This window comes from Hemitrygon akajei, chromosome 3 (assembly GCF_048418815.1).
Source record: "Hemitrygon akajei chromosome 3, sHemAka1.3, whole genome shotgun sequence".
Taxonomy (NCBI): domain Eukaryota; kingdom Metazoa; phylum Chordata; class Chondrichthyes; order Myliobatiformes; family Dasyatidae; genus Hemitrygon; species Hemitrygon akajei.
The window spans coordinates 112519206-112533145 of NC_133126.1; the positions used below are offsets into that span (position 1 = coordinate 112519206).

The 13940-nt window shown below is 42.6% G+C and overlaps 1 protein-coding gene across 2 annotated transcripts in view; it reads left to right on the forward strand.

Annotated features, from left to right (window-relative positions):
- Window positions 1-396: 396 nt before the first annotated feature.
- The window catches only part of hdlbpa (high density lipoprotein binding protein a), a 52196-nt gene continuing 38652 nt past the window's right edge, over window positions 397-13940 (forward strand). For both annotated transcript variants that reach the window (XM_073040588.1, XM_073040589.1), the window contains exon 1: window positions 397-507. The gene's annotated coding sequence lies outside the window, so the exon portion shown is untranslated. The remainder of the gene's footprint in view (window positions 508-13940) is intronic.

Consider the following 13940-nt stretch of genomic DNA (forward strand, 5'->3'; position numbering starts at 1 on the left):
CCCTGCCCCATTCCCCTTCCTTCCACCTCCCTTAGTCTCCTGCTCCATTCAACTCACCATTCCCCATCCCTTCCCAATGCCACCTTTGCCCCTTCTTCATCCCCCATTTTCGATCATCTTGGTGGCTCATTCCCGTCTCTTCCTTGCACTGATTCCAACCTCTCATTCCACAATCCCCCTTCCCCACGGTCTCTCCCTCACTCATTCCCCTTCCCCCTTTCTTCCTCCCTCCCCACTTTCTGAACGGGAGTTCATTCCTCTTCTTTCTTCCCTGATTTCTTTCCCTCCTCTTTATTCTCCATAACCCTCCTACCCCACTCCTTTTCACACCCCTCATCCATCTCCTCTTCCCTCTCTCTGCCTCTTCCCACCCTCACGCCCCCACTCTGACGTCTCGCCCTGTGATTGGGACACAGGCCCGGCTATAAGCGGCCGCCCTGCGGTTCCCCTCACTCTGGAGTTCAGGAGCTTCTCTATCCGAGAGGGCTGTGAGGACATCACGACCTGGTGAGTACCGGCGGAGGCCGGCCTGGCTCTCGGACTCGGCCACGGTGACCGGGTGTCACCGCCCCGCAGTCCCGCCTGAGCCAGCCGGCTGTCGGTGAGCAGCTGGGTCCCGGGGCCTGCCATTGAGCGCCTGCCTATTCTTGGCTTGCGGCAGCGCCGGCTGCAGGCTGGCCGGGCCTGGGGACGGCTTGGGAGCGGGGCCGGAGTGTGGCGGGTTGTGTGGTGCAGGGACCCGGTGTGAGGCGGTCGGCGGCCAGCAGCCGCGCTCCCCGCCAGCCCGTGCCGCTACTCATTTTTTTTCCGCTGCGCGAGAGCCGCTGGGATAAGAGCTACGTGTCAGCACTGCGCAGGCGCACAAACTCTGCGAAGTTTTTCCAAAGTTTTTTTCGCCTTAAAGTTTTCTTTTCTCTTTTTCTGTTCCCCATCCCCCCAAAAAATCCTAGTGACAGAATGACCTGATTTGAAGCCCCCCCCTTTTTGCCTGACTTCTGATCATTGAGATCTTCAGTAATTGAAATATTTAGAAGTGCTGGTGTTTGTTTTTTCTACTGAAACAAAAGTGATTATGCAATGAATTTTGCTACGTGGAATAATTCAGAACAGGTCTGGGGTGAATATGCCTGAGATTTCTGCAATCTGCATTTAAAGCCCTTGCCCGGTTTTACAGTTTTACAATTGTCTTCTCCAATTTTTTTTTCCCAGATTTTTCCCATATTATTCTTTTTTGGTTGTTTCTGCCGTTCATCGGCTTGTCTGGTGACGTTGTCACTTTCTGAAGCAGTTTATGGGATGGGCTCTGAAAGGGCAATCTGTTTTTGGCTTGCAAGTTTTCCCATACGTTTGTCTGGCATTAGGTGCTGATTTTTTTTTCTTGTGTGTTATATGATTATGTGAAGATGTTAATTCAAAGTGCCAGGATTGCGGAATTGGAGTACAGACCAGTTTACTGATTTGTTTTTACAATATATCATTATCGTACAGTAAATGTTCATTAACTTTCATGTCAATTTTTTTTTCGCTTTTCCCTCAGTTGTCTGTACCTAGCATTTTTATGATCTGAATTCAGTTCGTCGCCAAAAGATTGTATGTGTGGCACCATGATCTGCCACATGTATACATCACGCAAGAATTAATCTTTTATGATATATACATGTGGATCAGCTGATGTACCTTTCCAGCCAGTATGAAAATAAAGGAATGATTTTTAAGAGTAAAATTCACCCCCACTTGTACCTTTTTGAAGTATTTGTTCTGAGATGGTATATTTAATCATTTTAATTTGTGTTGGTGCTGTGTGCCATGAAACTTAAATTGATCGATTTCTGTGAGCTTGTTTGTTTTTATATACATTAACTGCATTGCTAAATCAGTCATTCTGGTTACACACACTCTTTAACATGTTTTTTACTCACCCATTTCTTTATCTGCTAACGTACCTAGATTCCATTTTGTTGCAGAGTGCCACGGTAGCATTGAGGTTAGTGTGATTTTATTACAGCTTGAGCTTCGGAGTTCAGTTCCGGTGCCATCTGTAAGGAGTTCGTACGTTCACTCCGTGAACTATGAGGGTTTCCTCACGAGTCTAACAATGTCAATTTTCCTCTGATTTAGGCTAGTGTTAGACATCTGGGTAGTGCAGCTCACTGGGCCAGCAGGACCTGTTCCCCCTGTATCTGAATAAAAGTAAACCCCTGATCAATGTAAAACGGCTGGAATTCTCTGAAATAACATTTTACAATTTCACACAATTTCTTTTGACATGAGTCTTATTAATTTGGCCAATTTTCATTGTGAAAGGAATTCATTCTTAATGAAGTAGTATCCGAACTGTAAGATTACAGAACTGAAATTTATTGAACTGTTTTGCATTTTTCCATTGTTTTGTAATAAGAAATAGTTTGAACTTTGTACTTGTAGTGCAGAAGCAGCCTATTCTCCAGTCTGTCACTATTTGTGTTGCGAATAAATGTCTTCCAATTTATTTCTAAGTGCTTTCATATTTTCCCCATCCCCCCCCCCCGCCTGCTGTTTGCCTTAATTGTGTGGTACCAAGTTCCACGTTGTGTGAATGTGAGAAGGCCATTCACTCTTGAGTCAGCTGTGTCGTTCCATAGATCATAGCTAATCCGTTCTTGGTCTAGGCTCAACTTGCCTGTTCCCATAATCCCCTTATACTCAGAAAAATCTAGCTGTTTTTCTTTTTGAGCTGTACAACGAAACGTTCCTCTGGCAGGCTAGGATATTTTCAGATTAAAGCTCTTGTGTACATACCCACAATGCATTTTGCCATCTGCTTTATCTACTTCCATATAATATTTCTCTCACTAGCTTTCCTTAACGCATGAAATGCGCCAACGTCTTGAGTAGTGATTGGGCGTAAGTTACCATAGTCAGGGGAACGAATTTGGAATTAATTTTCGGCAAAGGTATGACCCCTAGTAGTGGGGCAAACAAGTAAGGAATGTAAAAGGAGGTTAAAATGTTTTTTTCCCCTGGAGAAAAAAGCACCTCAGTTCTTGAATTTATTTTTGTGCATACAAACATTTCACTTTGATCAGAATTTTAAAGCTGGCAGTTGTGCTCAGTGTAAACAGTTCTTTTAACATTTCTTTCCAACTTGGGCTGTTCACGTCTGCTCATAGAGCAATCACATTCTTCCATTAGTTTTCCATGCAACCTGTTCTCTCCACATTCCCATCAACTTTTCCCCAGATTCTACTGCTTAGCTGCATGCTATAGGCAATTTATGTCCAAAAGAATAGATAGCACCCTGGGTCACGATGGTACTAGCTACACCTAAAAGAACTGCAGCTTTTGTGATTCACTTGCTCCCAGACATTTTTCTTTTCCTTTCTGTATAGGTGGCATGATAGCATAGTGGTTAGTACAAAGCTTTACAGTACCGGTGACCTGGGTTCAATTCCTGTCACTGCCTGTAAGGACTTTGTACGTTCTTCCTGTGACCGGGTGTGTTTCCTCTCACAGTCCAAAGGCGTACGAGTTAGTAGGTTATTTGTTCTGCAACTAGTCTAGGATTAAATCGGGATCACTGGGGAGTGTGGCTTGAAGAGCCTATTGCACGTTGTATCACAATAAAATAAACTTGAAATGGTGGGAGAGCATTTTTGATTTACTTAACTGGTTTTTAAAAAATGAGTAATTGTAGTTGCTCGATGATTTTACCTATTGTCAAATTGCAGCTTTTCTTTGGTATTTCAAAATGGTGCTTGAGTAATCTGCCAGTCTGCTCTTGTCTACCGTTTGTGTGATTTATTTATCAGTAAGAATTAATGCCTTATTTACTGTTTTCTTTAATAGGCACTGGTTGTTTCAGAATCAGGTTTATTATCACTGACGTATAGTGAAATTTGTTTTGCAGCAACAGTACAGTGCAAGATTTAAAAATTGCTTTAAGTTGCAAAATAATTAGTGCAAATATGAATAACAGGGTATTGTTTGGACTGTTCAGAAGTCTGATGGCAGAGGGGAGCAGACATGTTGAGAGTGGGTACCACTTGATGTTAGTAACAGGAAGAGGCCACGTCCTGGATGATGGATGTAGTCTTCCTGCGACACTGCCTCGCGATGCTGTCAGTGGTGGGGAGGGTTGTGTTGTGTCCATGATGGAACTGGCTGAGTCTCCAATTCTTTTGTAATCTTATGCATTTGAGCTTCTGCACCAGTGGAACCTGCTGTAACATTTTCAAACTACATGAAGAGAACAGCCTGCCCTCACTTTGTATTCCCTACTCCGAGGAGAACAGCCTCAACTTAGCATTTTTTTTTCCCCATGAATCTTTTCTGGAACCTTCTAATTCCTTTACTTTCTTCCTACATGTGAAGCTTAACATTTGATATTAACCAGCTTGTGGAAGTTCAGTATGCATTCTCTACTTTATGCTGTGATACTTGATGAGCTCAGATTTGTATGACTTGTGAATTGCTTGCTTAACGTGCCCTGCCATTTGCAGTAGGTTGTGTATCCGTACCTGCAGAGTTCCCTGTACCTCTTCCTGCAACACCTGGCTTTGTAGTTCTTGGCATACAGCTAGCCATTCTACCAGCTTGTATCCTCCTACCCTTTACCCTTACCCTTAACAGCTTTAACCCTTTACAGCTCATAGTATAGGTTGACTATCCCTTATTCAAAATGCTTGGGGCCGGAAGTGTTTCAGGTTTTGGGATGTATAATGAGATAGCTTGTGGTCGCCATCATTCCCAACTCTGAATTTGTGCTACCGTAAGCAGTCTTTGATATACCCTTGTTCATCACAGTTATGTACTTAACAGTGAAAACTTATTGCACACCATGAAAATACAGTGTGTGTAGGGTAACAAATACAGTTTCAGCCAAATAACTGAATCAGCTGTTGAACATTAACAAACAATGGCAGGCGTTCCATCTCCCCTAGAATGCCCAGTTTTGATTAAAACGTTACAGTACACCTTTTTTAAGCTTCACTATCGAATTGGTGGAAGAAGCCTCACATTTTTTAAAGAAGTTTTTGCAGGAATTTTACAGTGGCGCAGTAATGATTCATTAGCAAGAACAAATAAAAATAAGATGGTGACAAGCAGAGTGGCCTTTTTTTTTTGGAGTGATTCCAGGTTAGTGGGGAGGCTTGGGCAAGGTGAGTGCCTACTTAGTTTCTCATTTTCTTGTCTGTTGGTGCCTAACAGTGAGGACTCTGTTGTGAAATGTTGGAATTCTGGGAGACCTCCAGCCTCCCGGATAACCACATCTGCACCAGGTGCATCGAGCTGCAGCTCCTTAGAGAACATGTTAAGGAACTGGAGCTTCAGCTCGATGACCTGCAGCTCATATGGGAAACCGAGGAGATGACAGGTAGGAGCTACAGGGAGGTAGTTTTTCCTCCCTGAGTTGCTGGAGCAGGTAACAGGGTGACTGTCAGGAGAGGGAAGGGAAACGGACGGCCAGTGCAGACTACCCCTGTGGCTTTGCCCGTCAATAATAAGTGTACCGTTTGGGTGCTGTTGAGGGGGATGACTTACTAGGGGGTTGGGGAGAGGGCAGCTGCAGTGACCGGGTCTATGGTACTTTGGCCCAGAAAGCTAGGGGGGAAGAAGAGGAATGCAATAGTGATAAGGGATTCCATATTTAGAGAAGAAATGAGATGCTGTGGAGACACCTGGATGGTATGTTGCCTGCCAGGTGGCTGAGAAACTGGTGTGGATGGCCAGGGCTTCATAGTTCTGGATGATTGGGATCTCTTCTGGGGAAGCTATGACCTGTACGAAAGTGACAGGTTACACCTGAACTTGAGGGGGATTGATATCCTTGCAGGCGGGTTCTGTTCGAGGTGTTGGGGTGGTTTCAGCTAATTTGTCAGGGATGGGAACCAGAGTGATAGGGCTGTTGGGTTACAAGCAGAGGCAGTGTGTAGCAAGACTGCCGGGAAGGGTAGGCAGATAATAGGGCAAAATGGCAGTCATGGGATGAGTTGCGGTGTTGAAAAGGGTGTGAAATTGAAAAGGGTGATTGGATACAGGACTGAAGGTGTTATGTTTGAATACGCAGTATATGGAATAAGGTAGGTGAGCTTGTGCAGTTACAGATTAGCAGGTATGATATCGTGGGCATCACTGAGTCATGGCTGAAAGAAGATTATAATTGGGAGCTGAACATCTAAGGATGCACATTGTAGCAAAAGAACAGGCAGGTAGGCAGAGGGGGCGGCATGGCTCTGGTTAAAACATGAAATCAAATTCTTAAAGCTGACAGAGGTTTGGAAGATGTAGAATCCTTGTGGGTAGAGTTAAGAAACTAAGGGTAAAAGTTCCCTGATGGGAGTTGCATACAGGCCTCCAAATAGTAGCCAGAATGTGGAATACAAATTGCAACAGGAGAGAAGCTGTGGTTTCAGAATATTTGGAGGCACAGTAAAAAGGCCGAAGTTAGCATGGTTTCCTTAATAGAAAATCTTGTCTGACAAATCTGTTGGAATTCTTTGAGGAGATAATAAACAGGATAGACAAAGGAGAATTGGTGGATGTTGTGGACTTGGATTTTCAGAAGGCCTTTGACATGATGTCACGCATGCGGGTGCTTAACAAGCTATGAACCCATGGTATTACAGGAGAGACAGTAGCATGGATAGAGCATTAGCTGATTGGCAGGAGGCAAGGAGTGGGAATAAAGGGAGATTTTTCTGATTGGCTGTCAGTAAGTAATTGTGCTGTGCCTGGGTCTGTGTTGGGACCTCTTCATTTTTACTTTGTATGTCAATGATTTTGATGATAACCAAGTTTGTGGACGATATGAAGATGGGTGGAGAGGCAGGTAGTGTTGACAGATTTTTGATAATGGGCAATGTATTGGCAGATGGAATACAGTGTTGAGAAGTGTACGGTTATCCACTTTAGTAGAAGGAATAAAAGTGTATACTATTTTCTAAATGAGGTGATCATTCAAAAATCTGAGGTGCAATTGGGTGTGCTCATGCAGTATTCCCTAGTAGTTAATTTGTAGGTTGAATCAGTGGTAAGGAAGGCAAATGCAATGCTGGCATTCATTTTGAGAGAACTTGAATGCAATGCCTAATCTGTTTTTTGGCACTAATGAGGCTTCACTTGGAGTATTGTGAGCATATTTGGGCCGTTATTTATAAAACAGTTCAGGGTTCATTGGAGAAGGTCTCAGGAGGTTCAGAAGAATGATTACAGGAATGAAAGGGTTATCATATGAGGAGCAATTGATGGCTCTGGGATTTGGAAAAATGAGGGGTGTATCTTGTTAAAACCTATGGTGGGTGAGTCTAGGACCAAGAGGGCACGGGCCTCAGAATAGAGGGACATTCATTTTGAGTGTAGATGAAGAGGAATTCCCTTAGCCAGAAAATGGTGAATCTGGGATTCGTTACCACTTTGGTATTGGAGGCCAAGTCATTGTCTGTATTTAAGGCGAAGGTTGATTAAGGCAGGATGTGAAAAGTTATGGGGAGACAGCACGACAATGGGGTTCAGAGGGGAATGGATGAGCCATGATGGAATACTAGAGCAGACTCGATGGGCCAAATAACCTAATTCTGTTCCTATGTCTTACGGAATTTGTATTTTACTTCTGTTTTAGATTTCATGTAAGGTGTAAAAACAAACAGCATTGTAGACTTGTTGTGGTTAGACTTTTCGCCAGCAATGATCTTTGCAAACATTTTTTTGTGCATTTTTGTTCTATGTTTCAATTACTTCTGTTCATTACATATGTGAGGTCACTTTTCAGAACTGTCTATGATGTGCAGAGATCTGCGCATCGCCTGGGAACCTTTCCAACACCTTGTGGGTTTTCCCATCATGTCACAAGGGTTTGGATGGATTTTGGAGGGGTACTCAACCTGTGCTATCAAGTTCGTTTTTTGCTGATTTTTGGAATTGTGATTTGCACTCCAGGATCCAAATAATGAATATAGATTTTTATCCTCCAATACCAATCTCGAGTGTTCAAATATTTGTTTTGCTAGTGCTAATCAAAACGACCATTCAGTGTTACACAAAATGCTGGTGGAACACAGCAGGCCAGGCAGCATCTATAGGGAGAAGCACTGTCGACATTTCGGGCCAGACCCTTCATCCTGACAGCACTTCTCCCTATAGATGCTGCCTGGCCTGCTGTGTTCCACCAGCATTTTGTGTGTGTTGCTTTAATTTCCAGCATCTGCAGATTTCCTCGTGTTTGCCATTAAGTGTTACCCTGTTTTATTTAAACTTGGTCATCTTTGTCCATGCTATCAATATCACCCTTTACCTCATCTGTTTCAATTTAATTGAGCCTGTATGTGGCACCTTGCCTACAGGTTTCTGGAAGTCCCTGTAGATCTCATGACTGCATGAATACACATGGTGTTTGGGGTGGATGTGGGGGGGGGGGGGGGCAGAGGTAGGATTGAAGGGTCTGGTTCTGAGCTGTGTGACTTCAGGAACATCTAACAGTATCTCTTTGTGTTTTGAAATAATATCAATTAAATTAGTTAAATGTGATAACAGCCAGATGTTATTTGAGGGTAGAAAATGTTTTATTTCAAATGGTCCCATGGGAGGTTTGTCTCTATTTGATGGTTTCTTTTCCTTTATCCTGGGGGGGAGAAAATATCTTCTGAATGGGGCATTGCATGTCAAGGTGGGTTTAGTGCATGATCTCTGACGTAGGACTTGCACATACAATCTTTTTGAGCTCAGCTGATACTTAAATTTTTATTTTACGTTTTTTTTTCCTTTTTAAAATTAATCATGGGATTGCCTCTGGTGTTGGGTAAGCTATTTCCTTTAATACTTTGTTTGATGGATTGAAGATTCAAGTTGCTACTTGAATATTCCTTTAGAATGGAATCTTTCATTGTTTTAAGTACTGAATGGGAAATTATTCCTACTAGTTTAAAATCCTGCAATTCAAATTGAAGGGTTTCTCTTTCCAAATACAGTTTTTCCTCAATCAATTGAAATTCATTTCAAACCTGCCTCCTTAAATAGCAGTTACTCCTCGTGGAGCAGTAGGCTTGATGCATTAGAACTGCAATTACTTCATTCACCGTCTTGGGAGAATGGGTATAATTCATGGAAAGATGCTTGAAATACAGTTGATTCTGGTTAATCGGGACAGCCACTTATTTAGGGCAACTTTTAAAGAATGAGGCTAACCGTGAAAATACAAAAATGAGAAAATCTGCCAATGTGGAAAATCCAAGTAACAGGCAAAATGCTGGAGAAATTCAGCAGAACAACCAGCATCTGTGGAAAAGAGTAAATAGTCGACGTTACAAAGTGAGACCCTTCATCAGGACAGATGTTTCTCACCTCACCTACCACTCTTCCCCCCACCCCCCCCCCCCAGCCTCTGTGTCCAGCACATGACCTCTGGTGTCTCCAACGAGGTCCCACCACCAAGCACATCTTTCCCTTCTGATTTCTGCAGGGATCTCTCTCAATGCAAATCCCTTGTCCATTCATCTCTCTCCACCGTTCTCACTCCTGGCACTTAGCTTTGCAAGTAGAACAAGTGTCCCTACACCTCCTCCCTCACTACCATTCAGGGCCCCAAACAGTGCTTCCAGGGGAGGTGACATTTCACCTGTGAGTCTGTTGGGGTCATATACTGTGTCTGGTGCTCCTGGTGTGGCTTTCTGTATATTGGTGAGACCCGGAGTAGATTGGGAGACCGATACGTCGAGTATCTACACTCTGTCTGCCAGAAGAAACGGGATCTCTCAGTGGGCACCCATTTTAATTCCACTTCCCAGTCCCATTCTGATATGTCTGTCCTTGGCCTCTACTGTCACAATGAGGCTACACTCAGATTGGAGGAACAACACCTTGTATTCCATCTGGGTAGCCTCCAACCTGATGGCATGAACATTGATTTCTTGAACTTCCGGTAATCCCCACCCCTTCACCATTCCCCATTCCCATTTCCCTCTCGTCTTATTTCCTTGCCTGTCCCATCGCCTCCATCTGGTGCTCCCCTTCTCCAGCCTTTAACTCTTTTCACTGATCAACTTCCCAGCTTTTTACTTCATCTCTCTTCCCCCTCCCCCCCCTCTTCCCGGTTTCACCAATCACCTTGTGTTTCTCTCTCCCCTCCCCACATTTTAAATCTACTCCTCATCTTTTTCCCTCTGGTCCTGGCGAAGGGTTTCAGCCCGAATTGTTGACTGTACTCTTTTCCATAGATGCTGTCTGGCCTGCTGAGTTCCTCCAGCATTTTGTGTCTGTGTGTCTTGGATTTACAGTACTGTATCTGCAGATTTTTTTCTCTTTGAGTTTCTAAATGGCGTCAGTTCTGTGTGTTTTGTGTTCGAAAAAGCAACAATTTATTTTGTCAGTGATGATTGGCAAGAAGCAAGTAGTAAGACAATTCAGGGCTCTTCTGCTCTCTGGTTTCAAAAATTGGGGTTTTGAGATGCTAAAGACGGCCAGAAGTGAAAATGAACTTATTTTCAGTACTTCAAGTTAGGAATGGCAAAGAATTTGTAGGTATAGACAATCATCTTGAATGTTAGAATGCAAATGAAAACTCAGATGATGCAATCGTCAAAAGTAATGTATGACGACAGTCCATTATCTGAACGAGGTGTCTGACTGATTTTGTTCATTTACAATCAATCAAAAGAACATGGCAGTGCACACCAGATGCTTCGATATGTGTTGGGAACAAATATAGTTTTGTAGTACTTTTGGGGTATTGGTAGTGTTCTAGTTCTGTATTTCCTTTAAATACAGAAAGTATTAGTGAATGAAAGTTTTTCAGACCTTTTTAACTATTTCTATGAAACTTTGGAAAATAGGTGCAGTCACTTAATTGGGCAAAAACATACTGGTCCTGATGCGACCCAATCGAAAGGAATCCACTGTATTTTATTTCCACTTCTTGAATGTGTAGTGTGAATTCTTGACATAAAACACCATTTTTTAATCTATTTTTCAACTGAATATTAAGCAACAAAGGCCTCTGCTGTTGCTTGATTTGCTGATTAGGAATATGGGTGAACAGATCCACCCCACTGAGAAGGGATATTTTTGAGGAGTAGAAGTGCAATTTTATTTTCCATTGCAAGGACATGGGGGGGGGGGGGTAGAGGAGCACAGTAGACTACTTTCACTGGTCTCCTCAAGCCTGCTCCACACTCAATATCATTACGGATTATCTATCCCCATGTCTTGCCTCTTCACTCCCAGTTTCCCATTGCTCTTAATTTCCTTAATTATCCTCCCCCCTTCAAAAAATTGCTACTTCCACTTTTAATGATGTACTCACCTAGACCCTCTGTGGCTTAGAGAATCCCAAAGATTTGCTGCCGTCCAAAAGGGGCTATAGTGGGGAAATTCAATGCATCTTGGTTTTAAATGCTTGGTCCCTTAATGTTTGAACAACCTTATTGATTTGCTATGAAGAACAGCCATGTATTACGAACCTTGTTATTTTCAAGCAAAGTTATGACCAGTTGATCAAGCAGACCACATGAGATCCTGCTGTGTCTGTATATTAAGCTGTATGATACAGAAGCTGGTGTACAATCTCTTCAGTTTGCTATGAAGGAAGGGCTCTCCTTCAAAATGTCTTTCAATTAATGGCCAGAGAAGAGGGTGGATTATCAGGCACCATTTTCCCAAAGTCGTCTCTTCTAGCAGATTGGTTCTAAGAACTTCTTTGAAACCTCCCTTTTTCAAATGACTTCCTGAAGTCTCGGAGAAATTGAACTGTAGATGTTGGAAGTTGCTTTAGTCCAGTCTGAGTTGATAGCTTTGGTCACTGTGACACTTGAAGTACTACAGTTGGCCTGTCGGGTGTTGCCTCAAATTTCTGCTCAGCATTTTGTATGTTTATTGACATACAGTACAGTTGGCCCTTTCGAGCCGCATAACACAGCAGTCCCCCAGTTTAAACTTGGCCTGATCACAGGACAATTTACAGTGATCAGTTAACTTACCTACCGTTACAACTTTGGACTGTGGGGGGGGGGGGGGGGGGGGGACCGAAGCACCTATAAGTGGGAGAATGTACAAACTCATTACAGGCAGCAGCAGGAATTGAACCCAAGTCGCTGATACTGTAAAGCATTGTGCTAACCACTGCGCTACCCTGTTATCCCTGAAATTGTGGCAAGTAAAGATTCACGCCAACTAGAATGTGGGAAAATGAGGGTGTTTAAGAGCTTGTATACAGAAGGGGGAGGTAGAATTGCTCAGGTGAGATGGCAGAAGCTGAGAACTTGCAGTGCTTTACCTAACAGACAAGGTAACATAAAATAATGTTTGAGCAAGCTCTACTTTTGATTTTCAACTGTATTTAAGATCCAACTTATTTTGTCATACATTTTAAATCTTCCCTTAATCCTTGTACTGTTTATGGGTGAGTTTTGTAGCTCTGGTGGGGTGGTATCAGTGGTTTATTGAAATAGTAGGTGGCTGCCACGTTGACATTTAACATTAGAACAGCTGTTAAGAAACACTGAAAGTGGCTGTTTTATTCTTACTGAGTAACTGCAGACTTTGATAGCATTGTGGTGTCTCATCTTTCTGTTCCTGCAATGACTCAGGGTCTTGCTATTCCTTAACTGGCCCTGGCCTCTTCCGTCACAGTTTGAATCAGGACCCTTCAGTAATTATTCAATGCTACAGGACTTCTTTATTGGGTCTATTGTTTGTGGGGGTGGGGGTGTATAAGTTGTAAAAGTGTACCTGCCATTTTTTGCTTATTAAAATGTGTTCAAATGAATATATCACTTGGTTTTCTACCTCAATCACCTGGGTTTGGTTATTAATTCAAATTTAGATGCTGGAACTCTAATCTAAAAGCAGGAAAATGGTCAACAGTTCAGGGCCAGTATTTGTGGAATGAGAAAAAGTTAATGTTTTAGTTCATTTCCAGAGGGACTGCGAATACTTGTTGCTTCCCATTCCACATGACCTATTTACCAATTTCTTGCAGCTAGCTACCTTGTCTTGATTTCTTTTGGTGTTGCTCCTTGGGTGTTGCGTTGGAGGGTGGCTTGCCTCTTAATCCCTGAGGCAGGGGTTAATATAGACTGCTGCTTCTCCACCTGAATATATCATCTCAACCAGTAAGTAATGGTGATCTCATGAGTAATGAAAAATAAATGTTGTTTCTTTTTAGGTTTAGTATATTTAAAATAATTGTTCAGTATTATTCAGCACGGGTTGTGAGTAACGTGATCTCTCGCTAACAGCAGTGTAAAATGGCCACACTGCTGAGTGTTTATTAGTCAGTAGAAGTTTGGCATAATGCTAATAAGAAACAAGTGTGAATATTTTAAATTTGAGAAAAAGCTGTTGTCCGTGCATGTCAATTTTCTGTGGAATTCCTGTCTGTTGCCATATTGTGTTGTACCAATTTATTTCTCGCCTGTAGCTCAGTTTATCACAGATGTATATGTGTCACTACTTGTGACTTTACCAGCTGCTGCTTGCTGTAGTTTCAATGTTTATTTTAGTTATGCAAATTCCTTCTTCATGTTTCATTTTTTTTCTGAAGATTGGCTTAAAATTGACTTGATTTGCATTCCCTCAATTGAAGCAGGTTTCAAATCCATTCTGTTTCGACCCCCTCACCTGATTTTCGGCTTGTTTATCCGCACTTTGTTTTGCCTGCGAGAATCTGGGATCCCATGTTTCGCACCATGGGTGTGGATGTCTGGGCATGGAGGGGTTAGTCCCAAAAACTACTTCTTGGCAAAGCAACAGACTTTACTTTTGGCAGATGCTGTATTCCGTGGTCCTTGCTCACTCTTGCATCTCTGCCCTTCTACTGAGCTGTCTGATCTGCTGTTCCTGACTTGTATGATAAAGTATTACAAAAATACAAACCTGGCCAGTGTTGTAAATTGGTTTCATTATACAATCTTGCAACTTAACCTAGATATTTGAACAGTACATCCCATAGTGCAGAGCATTGGCTCTCTGAT